The sequence below is a fragment of the Gambusia affinis genome, linkage group LG03, assembly GCF_019740435.1.
Source record: "Gambusia affinis linkage group LG03, SWU_Gaff_1.0, whole genome shotgun sequence".
Lineage (NCBI taxonomy): Eukaryota > Metazoa > Chordata > Actinopteri > Cyprinodontiformes > Poeciliidae > Gambusia > Gambusia affinis.
In genome coordinates, this window is record NC_057870.1 from 29,623,442 (window position 1) to 29,635,676 (window position 12,235).

Below are 12,235 nucleotides of genomic sequence, written 5' to 3' on the forward strand. Positions count from 1 at the left end.
CTGGCTCTGATTGGTTGTTTTTGTCCAAGAATGATGCAATTTTTCAGATGCTAAATAGTAGCTCTGCTTTCTGCAGAGAGAAGGTGGCGCAACTTGATCTTTTCAAATCTTATCTGTCTCGTATTATACTGTCACAACATAGTGACAGTTTTAACACAGAGACAAGAAAGCTTTTATGCTTTCTGTAAAAGCATAAAAGCTTACTGCAGCATTAAGTAGGTATTTCAAAAAGACGATCATCCAGACCAAACCGGTAACCAAATAATCTTGTGTCCACATCAACATGAATAATATCACGGAGTGGCCAGCCCAGGGCCGGCTAAGCCTTTTGGGACCCTACTCATATTTTCATTTGTAGCACTCCATATCGTGCTATCATGCTAGCTTGGTGCTCTTCGGGGCCCCCTGTTGGTGCGGAGTTTCTAAGCAGCTGCTTAACTTGCCAGTGCCATGGGTCAGCTCTGGTCCAGACCAACCCACAGACCTTATCTACTCCATTTCGAAATGTGGAAACATATATTTTCAAATATTTGTTTGGTTTGTACAATAGCTGAGTTCATAAAGAACAGCCTATTTCTCCCTTTTCTGTTTCAATTATTTTTCTTTGGATTAAACTCCATACAGTTGCATTCAAAATAATAACAGTGTGGTTTTTTTTAAGAGAAAGGCTCAAAATCCTTTTAGTAGTGACTTGCACATTTATTGGGAAATGCATTTTATTCCCACATGGAGGAATAAGAAATATGTGTCAGGTCTACTATTATTATAATGTTGTTCTTCAGGGAGCTCCCCTAGGTTTGTGCAACACTCCTGATTATCTTTCTTTAAATTCTATTGCCTACTTGTTTTAAATAATACATCTCATATAATTTATTTATTCTTGTTGTTTTTGTCAAGTTTTTTGTAATTTTTGTCAGTGAAATATGTCATACAAATACAATTTCTTTGCTTTTTTTTACAAAAATTGTTACAAAAATTGTTACAAAAATTCTTTACTCTGCATTTAATCTTCACCCTCAAGAAACTGGCAACCATAACAGGTGAGAGATTTAAGTTTATTAAAGCTTTTATTAGATGATTATCTAGTAAAATTAATAAATTTACCAGTTTTGTTACAAAAACATTGTAGATTATCTCCTCCATAAAAAGCACCATTATAACAAAAATAAAGCATTTACATGTAAATAAAACATAAATGATGATCGGATTTGAATCCAAGTAATATTGAAATATTCTTGTGTTTGCACACATTTATCTGCCCATCTCTCACCCCCCCCCTGACAAATGCTGGGAAGAAATCGTGTCACCTGTTAGGATCTGATAAATAAATGCTGATGATGCCTAAAACGGGTTTCACTGAGTAAGTTCAGAAAGTCAGCAGAAGCTGGAGTACATTCCCATCGGGTGGTGTGTGAATACATTTTTAGGAGCCTCACACAGTCATAAACAAAATAGACTGATAACAAATTTACAGCATGTGGCATTACATTCTGTTGGAGTAATCAGCTGATATCATCTCTGGAGCAAACGAGGAGATTTGTATGAATCTATTAACATATTAAACTAATCCAAATGATTTCTCCAAAGAGAAGTAATTTGGAACAAACAATGATAACTGCAAAGAGGATCTTTGAAGCTGAATCTTCCCTCCAGCCAAGAGATATACATGCCTAAAAAAATGGCAGCTCACTGCAGACCCCACACATTCTGGACACAAAAACCATTTAGACACGTATCTTCAGTTCGACACAAAATATGTGTCCAGATTGATACCACGCATATTTACAATAATTCAACCTCTTCTGTAAAAAACATTGTATATTTCCAAACAATTATTTTTATATATACATTTTTTTAAATGTCTTTATTGACAGAAAAATGGAAACAAAATTAAATTAATTGTTTGTGTGCACAAGCATGGCAACTAAAGCTGGTTTTGACTTACTGCTGCAGTAGTTGATATGTGTCTATATAATTAAACAAATATGAGCTTAATGTAAAAGAAATCTAGCTTTAATTCATCTGTTGTGAATAACAGGCAAAAGAATCTGCATTATACAAAAATAACAATACTTTTCATTTAATTTTAACTTTCATAATACTTTTCACTTTTCATTCCAATGTTTACACAACAGAAAGCAAATGCTGCAGCCTTAACTGCTGCACAAGGTTGGAAATGTTGTATTTGTTGCTGCCAGGATGTTATATGTACAATGAGACTTTGAGTGACACTTTGAGAGATTGCCAAGAGATTACAGGTAAAACACCTGTCAGAGAGACAAATACATATGATATGAAACAATTACAAATCCCTGAAACAGCTTAACACATTCATACACAAATATTTGAAAACAATAAAGTAAAAGCTGACATGTTTTGCAAAATTTAATTTGAAAACTAAAAATCTTGGTGAGGAATAAACTAAGACATCATCACATTTATTCCCAAACACTCACAAAGTCATATCATTACAGGACATTATTTTTCAACATATTAAAGGAGCTTTGCTCTGTTTAAACCTCCAACATTTGATATGGTATGCTTCTGACTGTTGAAGGGCAGGGTGTCCTAACGATTTCCTTAGTTAGTAAACACACTTCTTCTTTTTTTTTTTTTTTTTACTGAAACAGGGTTATTTGGGGTCATACCTGTAATTATCAATGAATCAAGCTTATTTGTACAGAACATTTCAGCAACTAGGCATTTCAAAGTGCTTTACATTGTAAAAAAAAGAAAAATTACAAAGTCAACATTTGAAACATTACATTTTGCCATCATTACACATCAGAACATTGATTGTTTTATTTATAATGTTTCAAAAGCAACTTTAAACAGGTGGGTTTTTAGTCTAGATTTGAAGGATCTGTTAAGGCTATTTTTCAGTTTTCTGGTGTTTGTTGCAGATTTGTGGTGCATAGATGCTGAATCCTGCTTCTCCTCGTTTGGTTCTGGTTCTGGGAATGCAGAGCAGAACCAGAACCGGAAGACTTGAGAGGTCAGGAATGTCGATACAACAACAGCAGATCTTTAATGCTGTTACTGTATCAAAGCCGTTCAGTGATTTATAAACTAACAGTATTTTAAAGTCTATTCTCTGAACTACAGGGAGCCAATTTAGGGACTTTAGAACTGGGGTGATGTGCTCTGTTTTCCTGGTTTTAGTCAGAACTCCAGCAGCAGCGTTCTGGATCAGCTGCGGTTGGAGGATTATGCGACTACAGATAAACACATTAATGAGTTTCTCTAGATCTTGGTGGCACATTTGTCCTCTAATCCTGGGTTCTTGAGGTGACAGAAGGCCAACTTTATAACTGTCTTTATGTGGTTCTGAATGTTCAGGTCTGAGTCTAACACTACATATGAACTTCGTCCCTGATCTCTAGTTTTTAGGTGTAATAATTTGTGCGTTCCTCTTTAGGTCCAAAGATAATAACTTCAGTTTTGTTTCCGTTCAGCTGGAGAACAGATAACAGATAAATCCACACATTTATCTGTTTGAAGAATCTGGTCAGTGCTTGGATGGGTTCAGAGTCACCTGATGACATCGTAATGCAGAGCTGCGTATCATCCATGTAGTTATGGCAGCTAATCTAGTTAGGTCACTTTCTTTCCCAGAATGATAACAGCGAAATGATAAATAGGTGAGCATTTCTTTGAAAAATCAGTTTTAACAGAATTTTATTATTTTTACCCGACTGAACCACCATGTGGAGAGGCATGCAGAACCCAGTGTGTGCTAGAAGACATGAACATAAGAGAAAGATGTTAACCGCAGACATGAAATGATGTACAACCACACTGATTGAGGCACATAAGATTATTGTAATGTAGATTGTTGGGTTTGACTGTCTTTGTTACATTAAGTGTATAATCAGCTTCGGTAGGTTACTATGAGTGCTTCATGTGAAAAGCTTTACAAATAATATATTGACAAACCATACTATCAAACATAAACAGATGGTGTGTGATCCACACACAGTGTTCAGCTTTGCGGTTTCCCACTGAGCTCGACCCAAGGTCAAACTGAGCTGTTTATCAGGGTCATTTTGTCATTTTGTGAGTATTATGAAAACATTTTGCAGTGACTATCATCTTAAAGCTCAACCAGTGCCAGATCTAACAGCACTGCAGTAACACAACATTACAATACAGTCCCAAATATTGCTATTTATAAGCTTCACACTTATTCTTAAACTTTTCAGGCTTTACAAAATCTGTGTTATACTGACATATCTATTGTGCTTCTGTTTACTGTGGGAAAATGGGGGAAATGTGTTTATTGCATCACATTGTGATGTGGAGAGTAAACAGGATTTGTGTTGATTTCCTTTTCATTGTGTTAAACTGGGGGGTTGAGGTTTTTCCCTCTGACTGATATAGCACAGATGGAAGGACCTGTTCCACTTTATTACCATAAAAAACAAGCATCTGCTCAATGCTGGATGAAAACACACTATAATCTGACTGATGATGCTGTGGCCTGCATCCTCATCCATATGTAATCATGTGAGAAACTCTACAATCCATGCCAGTCCCTTAATGGTCATAATTTTTCTGTCTGACGATAGTCAGGAGGCAAAGTGAGAACTAATCTGTTTATATGTTTTGCTACTTTACCTACGTCTTATGTATGTAGTCTACACAAGAACGTTTGATTTATTTACTGTTGTTTATAGAAGAACTCAAACTTTCAAAATACTTTCAAATTCCAGTGATAGTTCAGGATTTTAACCAGCTTTTCTGGTTAAATTATAATATTGATAACTTCAAGACAACTCAAATCTCAAAAATGTTTTGTCACTAAAACCATCGCTGTCAATTTTCACTAAGAGGGTAAATTCACTCCCGCCCTGTTTTGTCTGCTTTGACCTCCAGGAAGTCCAGTTTGATTGGCGAGATGTGAACGTGTAATCAAACTCTGAAGCAGACCAAAAAACTGACTGTGGTATTTTCATTAGCTGTAAACTGAAAATCTTCCTAATTAAAAGCATTAATGTATTAAAAGCATCATTCTCCGTGTAACTAATCTATGTAACGAGTTTCATTTAGTTATTAAAACAACTTTTTTTAATGAATATAATTCCACCCTTACAAAATCACTTGCATGACAGTTCAGTGTTGAAAAAGTCCTTTTTACACAAAAATCAATGGTACAGTTCATTAAGAGGATTCATGGTTGCATTTGAACATTTAGGATCCCAGCAGCTGCTGGTGACATAATTTAAACTGGCTGCACTGACTGTACATATGAATTCACTGCTAATGCCAAGAGTGTAAAAAGTTAATACTGCTTTGCATAAATGGCCCTCTGTTTGAGAGGAGCGTGGGTGGCCGTCTCTCTGCCGGCCTGCAGGGGCAGATGTGGCGCATAAAGGGACGATTCTGGGCATTTCCACACATCCGCTCAAGTTTGTCATGCTTATTCAGTCCACACCATGCAAAGAAACAACAATATTTCTTCATTTCTGCTAAAAACTGAAAAACATTTGATTTGCATGACAAATAATAGACATGGTTTATATTTAAATTGTTCTGTATCTGTTTACCTGATGAGAAAACTGCATTATTTAAAAGGAATCCAAATTTTTAATAAGCCAGGCTTTAGAGACAAAAGTACAAATTACTTGTAATTTCTTTTTCTTGTGAGTGGCCTCACCAAACTTCTGCAGCTTTCCCCACTAAAGCTTTCTCCAGGCTTTTACCACAGACCAATCCAGTAATTTTCCTCCTTTTAGCCTCCTTTAGCTAAAATAATAAATGTCATAAGATAAACTTGAACAGTCCAACTTTTCTGCTCCTTGTTCCTAATGAAATTCTTAGGGGTTTTTTTGGTTCAGCAATAAAAATCTAAATCTAAACCAATTAAATAAATTGGTTTGATCCAAGGGGCTATTTGAGTTCCTATTAGTCTGTGCTATATTTACACATAAGATGCCACCAGGACAAAGCAGCTGGTGTATTGTACTAAACTATCCATGTGGAATACAAACTACAGATCTTTATAGGTCAAAGTGGGACCTATAACTATGGACCAGTGAAGCTAATTAGCTTCTCGCCGTTTTCAGCCAAAGCGAAGCATAGCTATAGATTTTGACACCAACCCAGAGGTTGAAGTGTGAACTACATGTGGTTCTTTGAAGCAGAAGCGTACAAGAGGCCGACTACATTGAATTTGGTTGAAAATCCCAGTAAATAATCTTAACCTTAAAATAAGCTGTGCATTAAGATATATACACTTAGACTGATTAATGTCTTCTACATTTGATGTATCAGAATGGACAAAATGTGAATAAAATTCTAAAAGTTACTTCTAATTTTGGGTTTGAAGCGTTTTTTTTAAAGCCTTTCAGCGTTTTAGCAACACGAGGAGTGGAAATGAGTGATACCATTAAGAAACAATATGTATATTTTAGACATAATTGCTGAAAAAAATAATTAAAAGAAATTAAATATAAATGCATAAGTACAACCCCTAACATTATATATATATATGAAGATAAATAAATAACTGTTGTGCTCGGCGGGAAATTAAAGTCAACGTAGTATGAAACCAACTTACTGTAACAGTGAATTATCCTTAACCAAGGCACAACCAGCTTATAGTATTTAAATTAAGTTTGAAAAAATAGATATTTCTTTTAAACCCTCCAAAATATAAAAACCTGGAAATCTGAAATGTTTGGTTTGATAAGAAAAAAAACATTTTCATGGATTTTGTTTATTTCCAAGCGTACAACGTTGAGCATATGTAATCGTGATTAATCACAGCTCTATTAAGCTGATTATATGAAACTATTGTTAGTTTAGTGTTGTAGTGTGCTTTATCTGCACAAATACTAATTTTTAATATTAAAATGAATTGCCTAGTTTACAGTTGTCATGGCTACAACACATGTTTCACTGCACTCTAAATTAAGGGTAAAAATGAATAGAATGGTCGTAAAATGGTTATGATCAGCTTTTAAAGAAAAAGGAGGGTGAATACTGTTACAATCCACTGGATAAAGTTAAATCTAAAGTCAACCATTATAACCCAGATGTTTCATAGTCCAAAGCTCCCTGTTGCTTTATTGGGAACATCGTGATTTTGTTTATTTTCCATAAAATTACTGGAGCCACGCTTTTTAATGAGTGGGTCTCATTTTTTAATGTTAATTACAGTCTTGTTTACCACTCACAGTTTAAGTGGCTTGTTAAAAAGTGAATGGCTGGAAAAAATGTACAGCCTTCATCAGTTCCCAGTCCCTGAGGGATTTTCACTTCTCAGTTTTTTTTGTGTTTTTTTTTGCTGAGCTCAAAGCATATTTAAAAGTTATGTGTTTCGCCAGACCAACCAAAAACATTTAATACAGTTCAGTGGTGGATCATTTTAAGGAAATGTTTTACTCAAGACATATGCACAATTTACAATGAAAAGCTTGTTTAAGTAACCTTCTGTGTGTGATTGAGTGAAGCAGTTGATTTAATTTTGTAAATTGCATTAAAAAAACAAACTTAAAGGGAACTTGCGTTTATACTTTCATTTGGATTTTTACTGCTTCTTAAAACAACCAAATGCTTAAAAAAGCACCCAGAAGGTTTATGGAAAGAAGTTAATGTTTTTTGGTGCCTGGAAAATGAGCCGTTTCAAAAACCTCCTGATTGTTTAGTCACATTCGACGGGCGTTCCTCCATTACCTAGCAACCACAGCCTAGTTCAGCCTGTCACCTAGCAACCCACACAGATCCACAGGATGTTTTGGTCAGCTGGTTTTACCGCTGTATATAAAATGCAATGGCTGTTGGAAGAGAGGGGTATTTAGTTGTTGACTTTCAAAAATGTAGGATTTTATTTGCATGTTCAGGTTTTTACTTTCTTAAGTTTTTGTTATGTTAAGTACATGTTTCCATCCATGCATGCACATACATACGTAAGGCTAAGGAAATTACATCACAGGGAAATGGTGAACTATTTCTCTGTTGATTCCATAAATTATCTTTACTTATTTTTTCTTTAACAAATTGGATTACTGCTTTTAAATCTGTTTTCTTGGTTTTTCGAGACGATCCCTCCTGAAAAAGAGTCCAGGTGAAACAGAAACCACTTACTGCATTCTTGTTGGTTGTGCAGCAGGCTCCACTTTTGCTTTTCAAAGATGTACAGTTGTAGCATCCTGTATTATTTTGCAGCAATTTTTATGTGCGAGTGTAAACATAGAGTTGAGGGAAGTGGCCATCAGCAGCTTATTGGGATTTAAAGTGACAAGACGCCCTAAAACAGCTCGTTATGAAATGAGATCAAAATAGGCAGAATTTTCTAGACTAACATCCCACTAAGAATGATTTAAAACATGTAAAAATTAAACACCTTTAAATAATGCGAGAAGAAACAATTTTTTAAATAATTTTTCAGAAGCAATGTTGTGCAAAGTGATGAAACAGGATAACTTCATTTCATATCTTATATATACAAATCAAAGTATGAGAAATGTTGAAAGGCTGCTTGTTTCCTCTTTCCCACTAAGCCAAGCTGACATGTTCAGGGCCATACCTTTAACAAAATCCACCTCACATCCAGGACAGAGAGTTCTTAAAGGAACGGTGCCCCAAGCTGAGCTGAGGGAAGGAAAATTGGCCATTGTATTGCAGTTGTATTATTTCCTTAGTGTTTCAAACGGGGATTAATGTATCCTGGTGTTGCTGTATTGTTCTTATTAACAACTGATAATGACTTTAAAGCTGAATTGTGGGTTATGTTTCCCAATGTGAGGAAATGCAGGCGAGGGTCCCTGGCTCCTGTTTTCCTGCAGTTGCAAGGTTATGGGAAGCAGATAGTCTGGAAGAAAAAAGGTTTTGTTGGGAAAGTTTGGAAAATCTCAAATTGACTGGGTTGGATTTCTACAGGTCAGTGCTGACCTTCTAAAAGCCTGGAAAAAAAATGCCTTAGCTGCTGCTGCAATGTGAGTTTTCCCACAGCTTTTGTATATAAATAAAGCCATCCGTCCATCCATCTATTGTCTACACCTGCTTGTCCTTGCAGGTTCCTGCCTGTCTCTAGCAGTCAAGCTAGAGATGCTAGAGACAGGCAGGAAACTGCAAGATTTCTATAAGTAATCACAATTTTAATAATTGTGATTATTAAAAGAAGACCCCAGCATTACTCTCTCAGAATTTGAGTTTAAAAATATTTTTTCTATTTAAATTCTGAGGGTTTCCCCCTCCCTCCAGGGGGTCTTTTTGTGGGCTCTAGTGTCCCTTATATGACAGTAGGCTGACAGGAAAGGGGAAAGTAAAGGGGGAAGACATGTGGTAAATGTCATCAGGTCTGGGAATCGAACTCGCGACGGCCGCGTCGAGGACTGAAGGCCTCCAAACTTGGGTCGCGCTATCTCCTACACCACCACAGCACGCCTTAAATTCTGAGTTTTAATTTAGTTTTGCATTTACCTGGTGATTTTGTTGAAATAATGAGGAATAAATAAATTAATCACATGATAAATAAAAACAAACTTAATCATTTTCATGTAAAATATCTTCCAGTTCCAGTGTTAAATGTTCATCAGAATTAAAATTTTGCTGATCTTTGACAATGCTATCTTGAATTATGACACCAATACCATTATATTATATGAAAATGGTCTCAAAACAACAATATAATACTTTATTAAAATAGCTTCTGGGACAATCTTTTGCCCAGAATAATTTGATATTGTGACTATAGATTTTTTTATCATGTGTTTTGTTTTTTGGGGAATTTAGGTTAGCTTTTGATGAGTCTTTTTACAATTTATAGTTTTGTATATTTAATTTGGTTAGTAAGATAACTTTCAAATATTTTTAGTGTACGTTCATACCTTCATTTAATGTTTGAATTATTATTATTATTTTTTAAATGATTAATTTGGCTATAAGTGTTGCATTTCTGGCGGTTTTTCTTTAATATTTTGCCTGAAAATGCTGTAAAAGTTAAACTTGCTATTCTTTCCAAATATTCCATTGAATAAGGTCAAAGTAAAACAGTGACACTGTCTGAGCCAGCTTGTTAAAATACACATTAAACTATAGATGCTCAATGCCATGCATTTGCCACGTTTCTGTTAGCTGCAGCTGCTTCCCAGTATTGTGGCGCCCCGGTTACCGAGCACAATGCGTGGACAGCTAGACGCAGCGGGTCAGCGGCTGCCTGGACTCGAGTGGAGAGTCGTCGGAGGTCCAGAGACCATGGTTCTGTTTTTGGACACATAATCACAAACAGGAAGTCACTGCAAACCAGTCACACAGCGCCACTTCCTCCCTTTGTTTACGGGGATGGGGGCTGAATTAGAGTCTCAAAGACAAACTGTTTTGTTGCCCCAGCTTCACTTCACCCCTGTTGTTGAAACGCTTGGCTCCCAAAGTTTTATCAATTAAAAATCTGGGATAGGAAAAATAAAATCAGCACATTACTGAACTAGTTCTTACAATTGCATTGTCTGTGATTAACTTTCTGTCATTATTGTATCTCAGCATTCTTTTCAAAATAGTTTTAAAAATGTTGCAAAGTGCCTTGAGCCAAAACAACAATATGTTCTTGTTTTCTGAATGGGTCTCACTTCATAGATCCTGCAGGTTTCGGTTGTTTTATTTAGTTTGTGGTTTTAACATCACTGTTTGCTATTAAAGCAGTTATAGCTGCTAAAATGAAAGGAAATGGCTGTTTTAATCCCAAAGAATTTGCTTTTGTGTTTAGACTGTTCATCTAAAAATCAATTTTGTTTTTGTGGATTTGTTAGAAAACTTAACTTTCTTTTGAGAACACAATGACTGCTGGAAAAGATAAGTGTTTTGTTGTTGACTTACCATTAAGAAACCACTTGCTGCATTCTTTTTGGTTGTACAGAAAGCGCTTCGTCTGCTTTTCAAAGATGTACAGTTGTAAATTTGTGCATCTGTTTGCCTCCATTTTCACCTGTGAGTGTAGACGTTTAGTTGGGGGAGTGGCAAACAGCAGATTATTTGGATTTAAAGTCACTGGAGGCCCTAAAACAGCTCATTCTGGGAGGAGCTCAGAATAGGCAGAACTGAACAGACTGAAATGTTGAGAATTATTTTGTGCAAAATGAATGTGATGAACATGTTTTTGTAGCCCACAGAGCTATCCTGACCTGTTCATGGAAGCACAATACGTCACCTTTACCTGTCTGGGCTCTGCCTGCTGTGAATTCATCCCACTGTTTACATTGTGGAAAGTCTCAGCCATTATGTAAAAACCCCGTTTTGGGAGGAGCGTGTAAATTAATGGAAAAAGTAATATCAGAAACTGTGTTTTTAGGATGAAAAAGCTTCCCAAAGGGATTAAGTGTTGCTTAAAATGTTGATTTCCCAAACATTAGTGCAGTGAGTCAGGAAAAGAACTGCAGTGTGTAGAGTTTCAGAAGTATGTGGCCTTTCCCTTATGTGGATTTTCCCAAGGGAGAATAATCCCACTTTGCCTCCACTGCTTCCTCCATCATTCACACCCAGTCTCTCCAATATTCTGCTTTACCTTTGGCTCTGCCTCTGCCATACTGATGTAATTTACTTTCCTCTGCTTTATTCCTTCTCTCTTTCCAGGACTGTTTTACTCCTACACACCCAGCTTTCATGCCATGTGTCAGAGATCCAGAGGGCATTTTCCCAAGTTTGAAACAATTTTCTTTTCTTATTAATCACAGCTCTTCTGGTTAAATATAAAACACAGGCTGCAGATATAATTCACATGTAATTTTTGTGTCTGGCTAAACATTTGCTAGGAAAATTTGCCTTTTTTGAATACACCTGCAAAAATACAGTCTTGATTACTGTTGACCTCATCTTGGTTGTGAACATAAAAGTGAGTTACATCTGAAAGTTTAAAAAGCACATTCATGGATGCCAACATTTACACGGTGAAGTCACCAAAGAGCATCATATTCTCCAACACTGAATCACTTCCTGCAGAATAGGAACCACCACCTAACTTTTACTGTTAGGTGTGTCACTTTCCCCCAGTCACAGTCCATTTCACTCCAGTCCTGGCACTTCCCACTTTTCTTTTAATGACTCTAAAAGAACCCTGCCCTCGTCCGGGATGCATATTTGAGACGTTAAACAGACAGAGGAAATGGAGCAAACAAGCAGTAAAAGTAGAACGTGAGAAACCTGCTTTTCTTGGAAGTCTGAGTAAGTCTGAGTATAGATCTGTGAACCAAGTCAGGGGGGGAATTGATCAGATTTTTGGCATTGGGAGGAGGCAGAA